The sequence below is a fragment of the Orbicella faveolata genome, unplaced genomic scaffold (genome assembly GCF_042242905.1).
Source record: "Orbicella faveolata isolate gen_17 unplaced genomic scaffold, um_ofav_v1 contig_4, whole genome shotgun sequence".
Lineage (NCBI taxonomy): Eukaryota > Metazoa > Cnidaria > Anthozoa > Scleractinia > Merulinidae > Orbicella > Orbicella faveolata.
In genome coordinates this window covers 5,043,109-5,056,120 of record NW_028301569.1, presented here as the reverse complement: position 1 = coordinate 5,056,120, position 13,012 = coordinate 5,043,109, and the positions used below count along the sequence as shown (strand labels likewise).

The window sequence follows — 13,012 nt, the reverse complement described above, 5'->3', positions numbered from 1 at the left end:
CATTATTTTCCATCTAGACTGGTCTCAGTCCCCTATTTTTCCGTGAGATCGTAGATGTCGATCGTTGAGTTCGACGGGCCGCCATCTTGGTCTCTTGATGCGAGCGAAACTGGGGAGAGTTCAAAATTCACCCCCACGCTATTAGCCCCACCGCCACTACCCACGGGCATTTTGTACTCTCCCCAGTTTCGCTCGCATCAAGAGACCAAGATGGTGGCCTGTCGAACTCAACGATTGACATCTACGATCTCACGGAAAAATAGGGGACTGTGAACTGTCTATTTTCCACCATGCCTAGCACAGAAGCTCACCAAATCCTAACTAATAACCAACATGTGTGTATGTGTGGCCTATGCTGTGTACTACGTGTATATTCTGTTATCCTGCCTTAACTGCTAGAAACAATTCTTGACAGAGCTGTTTCAACAGTTTCACTTAAATTAATTTCCAGTAACAGCGCTACATGTAGCAGTGTTATTGAGTATGAACTTTATGGAGGGTTTTAATTTTTATTTTTTTATAATTACAGGAGACAACAAAATATACATGTGTATACATAACCTGATGTTGGTGTTAGTTGCGAATCGTAGTTCATAATAGTCATCCTATTACAGGTAAGGGGGAAAAGTTCGGAAAGTTTAGAACATCTCTTCCCCCAGCATACCTTCTGTCTATAGGTGCAATTATTGAGAGGTTATATATATACGAAGAGTAATGCAAAGTTATAAACTTAACATTAAAATCTGACATTTGAACGCCTCCTTTGCTAAAATTAGTCACGATTTAATTGTTATCACTCCCTGTTAATTCATAGAGATTCCAGAGGAAAATTATCACCTAATGTGGAAGTCCTGTCTTCAAGTTAGGGAAAATGACACAAAAAAGTTACAATGAAAGTAAAAAGAATTGCGAACGTTGATACTGTGTACATTGTACATTGTGTAAAGGTATTTGGTGAGTGCTTGTCTTGTCTTGCTTTTTCAGGACAAATTATATAACAGTGACGTTTTAAAATTTGTGATCAGAAAAATAACGAGTACATTGTCCAGGCAGTACCAGTTTATGGACAGCATATGCAGACAGTAAGAGGAACTGTAAGTATTTATACCGAGTAAGTTGTTTTATTCTTTTGACTTCTTGTACTTGGATTTTGTGTTATTTCATCACGAGAATAGGTGATGAAAGATGCAACAGTTGTTGCAATTTATTTTTGAAGGCAAACTTATAAGTCTGCCTATGCTGGATAACAGCCATGTGTAAACTGAATGTAAAGCAAACACACTGTTAAAGATGGGGCAACCCTAAAACCCGGAAACCGGAATCTGGAATCCAGAACCAAAAACTGGAATCCAGAAACCAGAAACCGGAATCCACAAATCAAAGAAAACAAGTTCTTCAAATACTCAAAAATTGTTTTGCTTTGGTGTTTGCCTGTAAAAAATAAGCGGCCAAGTGAAAAGGACCTAAAACTTAATCTTTTTTGAAACAAAAATTCCCCATCTGTTGAAATTCGTGCAACCGTTATTTCAAGTGTCAGGGCTATGATTATGAGAATCTTAGTGAAGTGCATCATAATTTTATTCCAATCACCCTGAGAGCATCTAAAATAAGCTTGCTGGTAATTAACCGCGTGGCCATGGGCCGAGCGCAGTTCATGTTCTACCCGTGTTTTTTTTTTTGTCTGTGTCCAGACCCAAACTTCCTCTTGGCCAAATTTGCAATCATGCAACCTGTGATGTTTATTCGCCAAAAGCTGTTGAAACTAACCCTGACTGGATAGTGATTTACCCAATGGATAGCTTTATCCAGCTTTTGAACAATCGGGCCAGATGTATAGCTAAGGGTTGTTGAGAACTAGTCAAAATTTTTTAGCAATTACAGTTTGTGGCTGAAGTAAAACCAAGAAAATAAATAACAGCAAAATAATTTTTCCCATATTTATTTATTAGACATTGCTGAAGTGAATTATTTCTATCATCATTCATAATATCTGGATTCCAGATTCTAGTTTCCAGTTCCGGGTTCCAGTTTCCGGATTCAGTGTTTTAGGGTTGCCCTTAATGATGTACGTGCATGTTAGACTTGAATAATCTGAAATTTCAGAGAGTTTAAAAATATCATATCATATCTGTGATGGTTCTGAGGTGGAGGACTGTTACATGTACAAGTAATGTCTCATGCACGGTTTTTCATTTGTTATGATTCAGCTGCCAATAGTTTCTGTATCTGTTGGTGTGCAATGATCTACGCTAATATTTCAACCTAATAATGTACAGTGTATATTAATTAACCAAATTATGCTGTTTTTAGTTGACCAATGCTTCTACATAGTAATGTGATGTTGAAGCCCACAAATTTACAAACATGCCCAGTGTCAACTTGTGAAATATATCAACTGGCCAGACAGTCTAGGTTACAAAATTTTCTGAAAGTTGGAATTACCAGGTAAGATATTTCTTAAACATTATTTTGTAATTAATGATTTCTCAGACATTGTTTTCTTCAAGAGAAGATTCATATCCTACATGGAGGTTTTTTTCTCTATTAGAGCTCTCTCTTCCTGATACTTTGGAAATTTGAAATATTATGAATTTCTTAAGACTGGCCATGAATGAGTGTTGGGTATGAATATCTTCTGGAACTGCACATTCAGATTTAGTAAGCTTGCACGGACATCAGTATTTATCCTGACAAACTCTGATTTTCTTTTGGAAGCTGAACTCATATGCAGTTGTATGGTTACATTGTATATGTACAACCAAACAGCCTGGATGGCCCTTTGATTGGGACTGTACACATTGTTGTAATTTGCAATGTTCCAGTTTCTTGTTTAAAGCAAATTGCATTTGCTCTCAAAAGCAAGTCGACAAGTTCATAAAGGTGATATAAGTTTTCTTTGCATCTCAGGGCAGAGCAAGAGAGCCACTGTGAAAGTTGGGGTACCAACCCCTAAAATTTGATTCACTACTGACACTCCAGTAAGCAACTAACAACGAAGTACACTGTATATCAAAAAAAGGAATGTCATCTTTTGGTGTACTGCAATGATTATAATAAATTATAATTGATATGTTTTTATATGAATAACAGTGGTGTTCAAGTAGCAAGTTCCTATCAGTCAATATTTTGAGCAGTTTACACATGGGCAGTCTGTATTAAAACATCAAAGATTTTCAAAGCAACCATGGCCTGGTGAGATATTTCTGAGGAAATATAAATGTAAGGTCCTTATGATTGCTTATAGGCATTGATTTTTATTGTAAACAATATCTTACTGAGTGTATTTTTCTTGTGTACCAATTCTCGTAGAACACAGAGATCACTATAATTATGACAGAGATGTTCATGTGTGAAAAGTTCTATTAATATTTTGCCAATACGAAATGGAGAACTGGGTCTTAAGCAAAGTTTCAGGATTAGTATTTTTGTAGAAAGAAAGGGTTGAGAAATTTGTGACATTCTACAGACAGCCTTGCCATTCGCAATGTCCAATAAGGTTAATTTGTTCCCTACTGTTGTTCAAGTAGTAGTCTCTAATTTATAAATTATTTCAATCTGTTGTTTAAATGATTGCCTTATAACCCCATGTCCTGTTTGGTGCATGTAAGATATTGGTATATTGTTTATCCATTTTGCTGTAAATTATCTTAACTGATGTGTCAATCAAAACATATCTTGGATATGCTGGGCTCTTCTGATAAATATACCTACTGTATGCCTGATAACCTTGGAGTGCACTTGGTCGTGTAGTGCAGACAAAATACATCTACATAGTATAACTTACTCTTAGCTTACTTATAGCGGAGCTCCGGCGGAGCCCCATACCCATATAGGGGAGAAAAGGAAACCCATGAATTGATTTTCTCATGGTTATCATGGCTAGCGGTATTGCTCGTGGGCGCGTACGCACGACGGCGGCGACGACGACGACGACGACGACGACGACGACGACGACGACGGAGTCGCGTAAGATGGCGGCCATACTCCAGCTAATAGGTTGACAGAGACATGCACCCTCAGTTGGTAGCGGGTGAATGCCATTTTTCTTGGCGGGATTTTTAAAGAAAAACGATAGCGGAGGTTGATTTAATATTTTTAAGACAGGGTTACGCTGAAGCAAAAGACAGAAAGCAAGAATTAACAGGCAAAGAAGTAGCGAAGAATATCGCGAAAAAGACTGAGAGGGCCAGCGCTGGGGAAGGAGGCGAAACAGTACTGAACAATGCCGTGAATTATAGCTAGTCAAGGGCTAGAGAAAGGAGGTGAAATAATACCGAACAATGCCGTGAACCAAAGCTAACGAGGGCTATAGAAAGGAGGCGAAAGTACCCGACAAATTGATTCAGAAGACTGCCGAACTCCCCATGGCCAAGTTCAAAATTCGCGCGAACGTGATGCTGTGCAGCCGTGCAAGAAAATTCAAAAGTCACCTGATTTGGTCAGGTGATGAACATTAGAGAAATCAAACGTACCCGAGTGTTTTAGAGAAATTGCAAAACACTAAACGTAGCGGAAAGAAGTGGTTGATTCGTTGATCTATCGAAAATATAACTTCAGTTTAGTCTTCACAACTTTTGCTGCAAGTTTCTGCCTGGAAGATTTACACTGGCCGAACTGAATTGCCAACTTGCGGTAAGTGACTTTTGTTGTTGCGTTTGGTATGAAAATTAACAAGTTTCCTCGGCGATATAAGCTTATTTTCAATTGGAATCCATTAAAAGTCTTCCTTATTTGAAGCCATGCTGTAAGAGATTTTAAAAATTGCATCGTTTTAATTTCGCTCGTCTCTAAACAATAACAAGTGGGTCGCTTTGGAGGTTGCTGTAAGTTGTAAACAAATTATGTTTTCTATCGATTTTCGTCGTCAATTTAAGCTTATAACCTCACATCTAAAAATAAGCTTAACCAAAATCGTACTTGTAAACACGGCCGGGCGAGTTTTGAAGTTTTCTCTGATTTAGGTAGCACTGCCGCTTCGTAGACTGCTAAAATTTGTTCTTCTGTTGTTGAAAACTGAACCAAGAAAGGTCTACAAATCATTTTAAGCCGAAGCGAACAAGATTTGCTAAATTTACTTTCGTTCCTATGTGAATATTTGCATATTGTGATTACAAAGTATGGAGATTTCCTCGTTTTGTTAGTTCAATTTATTCGGTTTGGCGAAATGCTTTTGTGAATTCCGAGGTTAAATTGGCTACTGCCAATGAAATGACTGAATAGCTAAATTAAGCCGTCGGCAAAAATACAGACTCTCAGTAATATTCAAATTTAAGCGTGAATAATTTTTCAACTTTAACACCGCAAGCTTAAACGAATTTTCTTTACCCTCTCTTTTATTCGGTCACCGTTCACTGAAAAGGGATTTGCTGTTGATACTCGAGCTCAGATGTAGTGATATGCATCTTGTGTTTATAATGTAGATTTCCTCGTTTTATTTTGTTGTCTGTCCAATTAGTTCGGTTTGGTGAAATGCTTATATGGTCCAAAATGTCGAGTAGACGATTATGCATGGCAATCCTGTCTGCAAATGAAGCTCTGCTTTGATTTTGATTGGCTATTTCATGTTATTTGTGCCATTGCTTTTGGTTGGGGGTACATGGACCGTATTTTGTTAATAAGAGGTTATTCCCCAATGCGGTATTTACACTTAATATGGAAATGTTCCAAAAAAGTGAGATAGTACTAATTGACTCGGTAAATTGAACAGTGTAATAGAAGTTCTTGCCCTGACCATTTCTCAGTAATAAGAAGAACTTTTACATACATATATACACAATTTAGTTGGAGAGAGTGCTCTCCTATCTCCACTCTCTCTCTCTCTTTACTCTCTTCTTCACACTAATTTTTTATTTACTAACTTATTAAATGAATGTCACTGACTGTTTTCTTTGTTGTGCATGCATACTTTTTTGCTGGTCGAAGAAAGTTTCAGTTTCTTCCTGGCTGTACAGTTCCCTTTCTCCTGTCCTGTACCAATTTGTTTGTGATATAACTTCGTGAATTCTCTACTCTCCTTAAATTTTATCTCATCAGGTTGATAGAATGCACTCTCAGAGTGTTCCATCATTGTCTTCAGTCGCTACAATTTTCCGGAAAAAAGCAATAGTTTTCTTAATTTTCTTTTACTTTGTGTTAGGACTTTTTAACCTGCCTGTAATTGGCCCATGGGCATTACGGGAGAATAATTTTCAAGTAAAGAATTACATTCGTTTTAGTGTTGAGTATTTTAAATTGTTATGAATTAGGCATTTCTTTTTATTTTTTATATTTTTTATTTTAGTCCCACGCAATGTTTTATGGTTTTACCGAGGTATACCATGTAAATGTAAATAATGCACTGGAATTGGCGAATCAGAGTGTGCATTATATCGGCTTTAAACACAAACCACATATTATAAATGACTCATGTAAATGATATTTTTATTACAGAGAACTGGACAGGGCAAGAACTTCTCCTTCTTTTGTGAATTTATATATTAATTCCTCTCAGTGCTGTCAAAATGTCTCAGGAACCTTCATTTCTGATAATCTATTATTTTCCACCATACCTACAGCACAGAAGCTCACCAAATCCTAACTGATAACTAACATGTGAGTATCTCTAGCCTTTGCTGTGTGCTACATGTATATTCTGTTATCCTGCCTTAACTGCTAGGAAAAATTTTGGCAGAGCTGTTTCAACAGTTTCACTTAAATTGATTTCCAGTAACAGCGCTACATGTAGTAGTGTTATTGAGTGTGAACTTTATGGGGGATTTTAAATTTTTATTTTTTTATGATTACAGATGACAACAAATATACATGTGTATACATAACCTGATGTTGGTGTTGGTTACAAACTGTAGTTCATAATAGTCATCCTATTACAGGTAAGGGGGAAAAGTTCAGAGGGTTTAGAACATTTCTTCCCCCAGCACACCTTCAGTCTATAGGTGCAATAATTGAGAGGTTATATATATGTACGAAGAGTAATGTAAAGTTACTGTATAAACTTAGCATTAAAATCTGGCATTTGAATGCCTCCTTTGCTAAAATTAGTCATGATTTAATTGTTATCACTCCCTGTGAATTCATAGAGATTCCAGAGGCAGTTATAACCTAATGTGGAAGTCCTGTCTTCAAGTGAGGGAAAATGACACAAAAGAGTTACAATGAAAGTAAAGAGAATTGTGAATGTTGATATGGTGTACATTATACATCTTGTAAAGGCATTTGGTGAGTGCCAAAGGCATAACATTTCATGTATTGCTTTTTCAGGACAAATTATATAACAGTGACGTTTTAAAAGGTGTGATCAGAAAAATAATGAGTACATTGTCCAGGCAGCATCAGTTTATGGACAGCATATGCAGATGGTAAGAGGAACTGTAAGCACTACCATGTAAGTTAGTTTTATGCTTATGACTTCTTGTTCTTGAATTTTGTGTCATTTCATCACAAGAATAGGTAACGAAAGATGCAATAGTTGTTGCAATATATTTTTGAAGGAAAACTTATCAGTCTGCCTATGCTGGATAACAGCCATGTGTAAACTGAATGTGAAGCAAACAATATGTTAAATATGGGGCAACCCTAAAACCCAGAAACCAGAATCCGGAATCTGGAACCAAAAACCGGAATCCAGAAACTGGAAACCAGAATCCGCAAATCAAAGAAAGTAAGTTCTTCAAGTACGCGAAAATTGTTTTGCTTAGCTTTTCGACTGTAAAAAGTAAGCTGCCAAGTAAAAAGGACCTCAAACTTAACCTTTTTTGAAACAAAAATTCCCCGTCTGTTGAAATTGTGCAACCGTTATTTTTAGTGAGGGCTATGATTATGAGAATCTCAGTAAAGTGCATCTTAATTTTACTCCAAGCACCTTGAGAGTGTCTAAAATAAGCTTGCTGGTAATTGCCATTTTGTTTAATAAGTGATCTTCAATTTACCGGAAGTATAAATTTATCCTTTATGTCTAGTACATACTGAACAAGATAGAAAATGTCATAGAGAACAGGATATCCATCAGTGGCAGCCCCCTGTACATTGACGGTCACGCCCCCCAATTTCGAAGTCCAAGGGCTAACCCGTCTGGTCTAAATATGAAATTTGATTTTTCCAACAGATACGAGACCAATTCCAGATTAACACAATTTCCACACATACTGTGACAAATCAGCATTTCATATTCTTGGCGGCCATCATATTAAAACAATTTGTAGAAATGTTGCACACTTACTTCCGTCTGCTTCTCACTTGCTGACAGATCAGACCACATGCTGTTCAAAGATGCTAAAAGACTGCCAGAAACTCACTGCAATAGCCTATAATAGCTTGTTGTTAATGTGCTGCTCACCAGTCTTCTCAGAGCAATTTGATCTAGACAAGAACCGGGCTCTCACCAGGGCCAGCTTGAACAAAAGATGGGTAACTTAGCCTATGAGCAGGTTCTCGTGTTTGGGCTGGGGGTGTGATTGGCAAAGCCGCATGAAGGCTCTTGGTGACATGCCAATGCAGAAAAACACTAGACACCTATTTAGCCTGCTCAGACAATAGAGACAGATACTAGAGCCTGCTCGCAGGCTATGAGTAACTCTATCCACCCAAAAAATCAGTAACCCTGACTGGATAGTGATGTACCGAATGAATAGCTTTATGCAGCTTTTGAACAACGGGGCCAGATATATAGCTAAGGGTTGTTCAGAACTAGTCAATAATTTTTTAGCAATTACAGTCTGTGGCTGAAGTAAAGCCAAGAAAATAAATAACAACAAAATGATTTTTGCTCATATTTATTTATTAGACATTGCTGAAGTGAATTATTTCTATCATCATTCATAATATCTGGATTCCAGATTCTGGTTTTTGGTTCCGGATTCTGGATTCCAGATTCTGGATTCCGGATTTCGGTTTCCAAATTCAGTGTTTTAGGGTTGCTCCAGATGATGTATGTGCATATGTTAATCTTGAATAATCTGAAATTTCAGAGAGTTTAAAAATATCAAATGTATCATATCTGTGATGGTTCTGAGGTGGAGGGCTGTTACATGTACATGCAAATGTCTCATGCACGATTTTTCACTCATTATGATTCAGGTGCAAATAGTTTCTGTATCTGTTGATGTGCAACAATCTACACCAATATTTCAACCTAATAATGTACAGTGTATATTAATTAACCAAATTATGCTGTTTGTTTTTAGTTGGCCAGTGCTACTACATAGTAATGTGATGTTGAAGTGCACAAATTTACAAACATGCCCAGTGTCAACTTGTCAAATACATGTATATGAACTGGCCAGACAGTGTAGATTACAAAATTCTCTGAAAGGTAAGATGTTTCTTAAACATTTTGTAATTAATGATTTCTCAGACATTGTTTTCTTCAAGAAAAGATTCATACCCCACATGGAGGTTTTTTCTCTATTAGAGCTCTTGATTCCTGATACTTTAATTTGGAATTTCTAAAGACTGGCTGTGAATGGGTGTTGGGTGTGATCAATATCTTCTGGAACTGCACATTCATTCATTGAGTAGGCAAGAACATCAGTATTTATCCTGACAAACTCTGATTTTCTTCTGGAAGCTGAACTCATATACAGTTGTACAGTTATATGTACAACCAAACAGCCTGGATGACCCTGTGATTGGGACTGTGCACATTGTTGTAACCCTCAATGTTCCAGTTGCTTGTTTGAAGCAAATTGCATTTGCTCTCGAAAGCAAGTGGCAAAGTTCATAACAGTTATGTAAGTTTGCTTTGTATCTCAGGGCAGAGCCTGCCACAGTGAAAGTTGGAGTACCAACCCCTAGCATTTGATTCACTACTAACACTCAGTAAACAGCTAACAATGAAGTACACTGTATATCAAAGAAAGGAATTACATGCCTGTTCCTGTCAGTCAATATATGGACAGGTTACAGATGGGGAGCCTGTATTAAAACATCAAAGGTTTTCAAAGCAACCATGGCCTGGTGAGATATTTCATCTACATCTACATCTACATTTATTTAGTTGATAAAGTCCCGCAAGACATCACATCAACTGTACCAAACATATATGCACATATGCATAAGCTAGACAAAAAGGATAATTAAAAAATAATTCTTAAGTACAATTTACTTTACTCATTTCACGTGTTTTCCTAAATTTAACTTAAAATCAGATAATGACTTGCAATTTACTAAGTCAGCGGGCAGTAGGTTCCACTCTGTTATTGATCTAGGAAAAAAAGAAAACTTAAAAACGTCCTTAGATACTTTTGGCATCCTATACTTAAAAGCATGGCTGTTGCGTGTTCTTTTTTCACTGTTTAGTATTAAGTGTTCTTCTGTGGTTATGTCCATTAAGTTATGACTAAGTTTGTACATTAGAGTCAGTCTGTTTTTCTTTCGTCTTGTTTCTAATGTGTCCCATTTCAAGTCAGATAGCATGTCTGTCACGCTTGCTGTGTTGTTGAAGTTTTGAAGGGAAAAACGAGCAGCTTTCCTTTGAACTCTCTCCAGGGTTAAAATATCTTTTTTGTAATGTGGGTCCCACGAGGCACTTGCGTACTCCAATTTGGGTCAGACGATGCTGGTATAGGCCGTTTCGCGTACTTTCCTGAGGCAGTTCCAAAGATTTCTCTTTATCACCCCCAAGGATCGACTCGCCTTGCTTGATATAGATGAGATATGGTCAGACCACCTTAATTTACTGTTAACGGCAATTCCTAGGTACGATGCAGAATCTACTTGCTCAAGTTTGGACCCACAGAACAAATATGACCATTGGGGAGGACATTGCAATAATGAGGTAATATAAATTTAAGGTCCTTATGATTGCTTATAGGCATTGATTTTTATTGTAAACAATATCTTACTGAGTGTATTTTTCTTGTGTGCTATTGGTTGGAGAACACAGAGGTCACTGTTATGACAGATATTAATTTGTGAAAAGTTCTATAAACAAATGCATCTGGGAACAAATTAATTTATCATGGATGCAGCTTCTGAGAGATCCCCAATATTAATGGAACATACACTGTTCATACAGTACATGTAAAAGAGTTTAGTAATTCATTACTTATGATTGTAATGCTTTGTTTAGTTTCTCTGTATTTACAGACAACTTGATGGGATTATATTTCTGCACCAAGTTCATTGAATAAACTGACTTGGAGGTTCAGTTCTGCAACCCATCCTGTTTGTAGTAATATCATAGCTGCAACATTGTGACAGATACACTGCATTACATTATTAAGAAACACATATTAACTAATTATTTTTAAGTGCCTGTTAATTTAATCAGTTTTTCTTAGAGATAATTTACTCATGGTTTATTTAAATAATTGGCTTTTTGGCTTTAAAATGATATTTATTGAGCTTTTAAATCAATTTTGTGATAATCTGCATTGGACATGGCATAAATTGATATTTTGCCAACACGAAATGGAGAACTGGGTCTTAAGCAAAGTTGCAGGATTAGCATTTTTGTAGAAAGAAAGGGTTGAGAAATTTGTGACATTCTACAGACAGCCTTGCCATTCGCAATGTCCGATAAGGTTAATTTGTTCCATTCTGTTGTAGAAATAGTGTTCTCTAATTTATAAATTATTTCAATCTGTTGTTTAAACGATTGCCTTATAACCCCATGTCTGGCTTTGGTGCATGTAGGATATTGATGTATTTTTTATCCATTTTGCTGTAAATTATCTTAATTGATGTGTCAATCAAAACATATCTTGGATATGCTGGGCTCTTCTGACAAATGTACCTATGCCTCATAACCTTTGAGTGCATTTGGTTATGTAGTGCAGACAAAATACATGTACATAATATAACTTCCTCTTAGCTCACTGATAATTCTTGGTATAATTTAATCATAGCAAAATTAATCAATGGAACCCAATCGCAGCTCTTGTAGTCCACAATGCCAGTCGAGAAAAAGAACAAATCACATTGAAATTGAATAATAAAATTATTATTAGAAGCCTATGCAAGTATTCATGATCAGCAAAAAAAAAATATCGTAATTACCATTCATGTGAGGGTGATTTTGCTTATTGCAAACCCTTCCAGCAGGAGGAGACTCCATACAATAGTGAAGATAGCTAAATGTATCTTTGGGGACAAGTTAGAAAACAAAACTTTCCAACTTTTCACATATGTATACTGTTTTGGTATTTTTGTGAGATTTCATTTGGTAGAGATTCAGGGACTGAGTATATTGTAACCACTGCATTTCAATCAGTCCCCACAACAACAAAAATGTGTAAACTTCTTTTGTGTGGGAGTCCCCATGTTAACTAAGGAAGAATATAATGATTAATGACAATGCCTTGTCTTTCTGAATAAGGTAGGAAAGAACAAGAAATGCCACCAAAAAGCACAGAAGACAGTTCTGTTATGTCATCAAGATTTTTGGTAGCTTCCCAGAAATCCTTGAAATCGTGGCTCTATATTTCATAATCACACCATCTTACACCTCGATCTGCTGAAATAATACTAGTTCCGGCTGAAACTATTAAATCATTCGCAATTTACCTCATACATGTTGGATTATTTTCATTAGTAACAACATTCCGAAAAATAACTGAGGAGCTCCGCTTTTAGGCTGGCCTAAATCTATATATTAATTCTGGTATAATTTAATCATAGTAAAATTAATTAATGGAACCCAATAACAGCTCCTGTAGTCTACAATCTCAGTCGAGAAGAAGAACAAATCACATTGAAATTGAATAATAAAATTATTATTAGAAGCAAGTATTCATGATCAGCAAAAAAATTATCATAATTACCATTCATTCGAGAGTGATTTTGCTTATTGCAAACCCTTCCAGGCGGAGGAGACTCCATACGAAAGTGAAGATGGCTAAATGTATCTTTGGGGACAAGTTAGAAAACAAAACTTTCCAACTTTTTACATAATTTATGTATACTATACTTTAGTGCAGAGTGTACTATTGGGGTGGTTTGAAGGTTGACGTCGCTAAAGCACTATGGCAATATGGCACTATGGCCATAAGGTGTAAACTTTAATGTTTGTTTAATG

The 13,012-nt window shown here is 36.5% G+C and overlaps 1 long non-coding RNA gene across 5 annotated transcripts; it reads left to right on the top strand.

The window, feature by feature from the left end:
- Nucleotides 1-140: 140 nt before the first annotated feature.
- On the top strand, nucleotides 141-11,952 carry LOC149101157 (uncharacterized). Of its 5 annotated transcripts, none has more exons than XR_016203152.1 (8): nucleotides 141-614; nucleotides 985-2,445; nucleotides 2,908-6,591; nucleotides 6,786-6,869; nucleotides 7,258-7,381; nucleotides 9,180-9,307; nucleotides 9,748-9,951; nucleotides 11,083-11,952. It is a non-coding gene; the product is annotated as an uncharacterized LOC149101157 (long non-coding RNA). The 5 variants fall into 5 exon arrangements; XR_016203151.1 differs by lacking the exon at nucleotides 141-614 and adding an exon at nucleotides 10,693-10,771 and having other exon boundaries at nucleotides 1,530-2,445; nucleotides 2,908-4,632; XR_016203150.1 differs by lacking the exons at nucleotides 141-614; nucleotides 985-2,445 and adding an exon at nucleotides 10,693-10,771 and having other exon boundaries at nucleotides 5,078-6,591; nucleotides 7,258-7,355.
- The last annotated feature ends 1,060 nt before the right edge of the window (nucleotides 11,953-13,012 follow it).